The sequence below is a fragment of the Camellia sinensis genome, chromosome 15 (genome assembly GCF_055761805.1).
Source record: "Camellia sinensis isolate YWXY chromosome 15, ASM5576180v1, whole genome shotgun sequence".
Taxonomy (NCBI): Eukaryota; Viridiplantae; Streptophyta; class Magnoliopsida; order Ericales; family Theaceae; genus Camellia; species Camellia sinensis.
In genome coordinates this window covers 126,145,485-126,149,798 of record NC_138975.1, presented here as the reverse complement: position 1 = coordinate 126,149,798, position 4,314 = coordinate 126,145,485, and positions in this window count along the sequence as shown.

Here is a 4,314-nt window from a genome sequence, read left to right as displayed (position 1 = left end):
CAGGTGCACCATGGAATCCCCAGAATCGTCAAAACGGTCTATATGCGGCATCTTGAACCGGTTCGGCAAAGTCACTGCCGAATCGGTGTATCCATCCTCTATATCCGAAATGGAATTAACGCCTTGAGCCTTCTTGAACAGTTTTTCTAACTTGCTCACTTTCAGCGCTGTCAGATCCACCTCAAACTCAAACGGTGCATCCACTACATTAACCGGTGCTTTGGACAGTTGGGGTAGTATTGGGGGTGGAACTTGCCCCGTTGGGACGTCCGTGTTTTCCTGGACGTTTGTAGTCTCCCCGGGTGTTGGAACCCTAGGTGGGGGAGGAGGTGGGTGCGAAGCAGATGCTCCAGCTTGCTGTGGTTGCTGCTGTTACTGAAGTCTGGCAATCAGTTCCGTCTGTTGAGCCACAACCTCTGCCTAGCGCGCGACAAACTCTGTCTGGCGGGCAGCATCCTGCTGCATGGCTTGCATAGTTTCTTGGAGCTGACGCATCATGTCCTCCATACTCGCCATAAAATGCTGGTCTAACTGAACAACCGATATATCTCTCTCTGCTGTAGACACGGAAACCTCAACCCGACTACTCACTGGCGGGGTGGATAAGGACCACTAATCTGGCAACTGCTGTACTGATGAACTGCGCCTAACTGAGCTCCGTCTAGTAACCGGGGGTAATAAAAGGAACACTGGTTGTCCGTCTATCAGATCCTCGGATCGATGAAGTGTTCAACCTTTAACCCAGAGTGCTTGGGGAATATCTGCCTAGTCGGAAGCAATTGTGCTAAACTACCTTGCAAAAAGATAAATAAAGCATAATAAGGAAACAAACAACCAGAAAAAAAAGGACAGTATAACGGCTTAAATAAAGACAACACACAGTTGGCATTTGTAAGCTGAATACACTGTTCTCAATACTGATCATTGTTCCCAAATCACTGCCCCAGATCTGACACCCTCAGGTAAAACTAATTCTTCAAATACTGATGCCCGTAGGCCTGATACCTAGACTTGCAAACTGATACATGCATTCCTGTAGAGGCACACTCTAAAAGCACATAGTAAGCAAGTGAGAGCCAAAACACCCCTATAGAGGGGTAGGGTTTCCCTGTCCTATTTTGTCAGGAGCTAGGGTTTCACTACGCACGCAAAGGCTTCAAACAACCTACAATCGGGTAAGCAACCTGTCCTAGTTTGGAATGGTCACTACAATTTTCGATATGCAACTAGGTCGAATGGTCAGAAAGGGTGCCTTGGTAAAAACCGAGGTTTGTGTTCCCATCGTGGCAGAGCCCATAACCAGTCAGCCTTATGGCACGCAGCCTCCGGCAAATCGTTCAGGAATAGCAGACGGCAAACACGGTGTCTTAGGCGCACCAATGCAAATGCAATGCAAAGAAACACATAAGCGTAGTCAAAACAAGATATTATGAGTTCGAGTCAAGTTCTCTAAGTCCCCAGCAGAGTCGCCAAAAACTGTAGACCACCCCGAACTTCGGTCCGCGCGCGAGGGCGCGAATCGTTGTTCTTAGCTACTACAATTCAAACTCCTATCACGGTTCTGAATCTAATCTCACAAAGTGCAATGTAAAACTGATAAATCACCAAAGAATCCAAATCTGGCAAATTGTTTTGAAAAATTGATTTTAATCAAAAAAGCACCAAACATGGACTGCTTTGCCAGATTTCAGAGTCGCCACCGAAATATTTTGTTTTGGGGGAATTTAGGAAACCCTGACTCGTGCCTAAGGCCACGTGTCCGTCATCACCAAAGTTACCTCAGCTCGGGAACTTGGGTACGAAGGGGGAAGGTCATGAAATGAGCACCCCCGCTCACCCGATCAAAGGATTGGCCTTTACTAACATGATACGTTATTTTTAAAAACACATGTGTTCTTATTCCGGTTTATTAGACTAGCTTATTATGTAATACGCACAGCACACAAATATAAACTAAATCGCTCAAGTTGGAACAAAACATCTCATGTTTGTTTGTTTGAAAATAGTTTGCAGGTGCTACTCGCAAGTAGGCTAAGACGCGGATTTGCCACTCAAGTGGGCTTAGAAAACATGATTTTGCCACTCTGTAAAGTGGGCTTAAAACTCACATTTTGATTAATTGTTCCAATTCAAGCAATAGAACCTTCACCCACAGGCATTCATGCAATTATACACTTAAGCAATTAGCCTCATGGCAAGCATGCTATCATGGCAGTCACTTACACTCATGTAAGAATGCTAAAGTGAAAAAACTTACAGTGTACTCCGAACCAAAAAAGAAGCTAGTTAGTAATCAATGCATGATCCTAGCTAAGTCAAGAATGCCTAATGCAATACATGCAAAATGCAACTAAGATAGGCTCGGCTATTCTAAGATGTCATGTGAATGCAACTTTATAACACGTATTCAAATTGAAATTGAAACACAATGCGGTTTGAATAATGTGCCAAGCCCGGTGCATGAAAGACAAAATGAATGATGTACGCATACAAACATAAGGATTGTAATTGAAAATGCCCTAAAACTAACCATCAAAAGCTGGTAAATAAAAGGGAGAAAGAAATTGGGGTTGGAAGACATGCATCACACACACGCACGCTTATTACAATATTCGCCCTCTCGATGGAGGGTCCAAATAATAAACTAAGCTAGCTAAGCTAAGCTAATTAACTAATCTAATTAAACTAATTAGATTAATTATTACAAAACAAAATTAATTAACTATTCCTAGTTAACTAATTATTACCGAATGACTTAATTAATTAAACGCATTAACTAATTAATTACAACACTTTTACAAATAAAATAACAGTATACTCTAAGTTAACAGGAGCACTGAAATGGCCTCGTGACAAGGGATGCATGCATACTCAGTCGGCTTCGCTCGGAAATCCACTATTGTGCCTCATGATGCCTCTGTTTGCACACTTTTGGACTTCTGAAAATTGTGCCAACTTCCAAGGTACTTCTAACCCACCTTAGGAACATGTTGAGGGGTGGTCAGCTAAGAGGAATGGCCATCGGTCAAATAAAATGATCATCGGCCAATTTTGATAGCCGATCGGCAAACTTTGATGGCAGGTCAGCAGCTCTGATAGCCGATCGGCCACTGCTTCCTGCAAATTCTCTCTTTGCTACAACAGAGCACTAACAAAGGCATGGCAGTGTGCAAGAAAATGTGTGTGCAACCACACTCCTTGTCATGTCTAAAGCTCAAAGGAGTGTAGTGCTCGGCTCTCGAGCCATCAATCACGCATCTCAATGCATGATGGCCAAAGAAGCCAAGTTGCACAATTCAATGTTAATGAATGCACAAATAACACACAAGGGCCATAAACTCTATCATGCATGATCAAGAGCATCGGCAACCGAGAAATGAGGCACGTTTCATCACTTCAAGTATGAAACGTCCCTCGTTTCTCGTGTTTGGATCAACTCCAACCCAAACACAATGCAATGCAACCAACATGCTATCTAACAATATGCTAAACATCATGAACATGCAACAACATACAAATAACAATGTCATGCAACAACATGCAAACAATAATGCAATGGTAAGGGCTATGTAATGCAATACTCAATGGACTAAACCAACCTCAAACAAGCCTCATGCGTGCCAATACAATTGCCAAAACATGCTGAAAATGAAGTCCAAAAGCATATACAAGCATGCATGCCAATTGGCTCAAGAATTAAGGCATTAAGGTGCAACTCTCAAGAGCACTTAAAAAGTGAAAAATATGGATGTGTGACAACACTATATGCTTTGAAATATCATTCCAAATGATGTCAAAACATGCAAATACCTCAAATCAAGCATGCAAGATACACCAAAACCCAAAGCTAGTCAAGACATTAACACCATAGCTATACAAAGCAAGCCCCAAAGGGCTAAAATGACTTAAAACAGTCCAAGGCAGGTCAAAACAATGCCAAAAACATGCTTGAACATGGCTAACACAAGCTAGAATTAAATGCATGAAGCATGGAGCATACAAGGCCAATGAGAAAGATTACACTACACCTACCACAACCAAGCATGAGATGACTTCACCAACAAAAATCAGAGTTGTGTCATGGCAAAACAAGACCAAAAACACACTGATATGGCAGCCCAAAAGCCTAGGCAAGATGGCATACATATTGGCTCATGTTTAAGGCATAAAGCACAAGCTTCCAAAAGCATTGAAAGAGTGACACATGTGAGTGTATGGCAATGCTATATGCTCTGAAATATCATGTTAGATGATGCCAAATCATGCACATGGCCCAAGCAATGCATGCAAGTGGACTCCAAACACAAAGCTAAT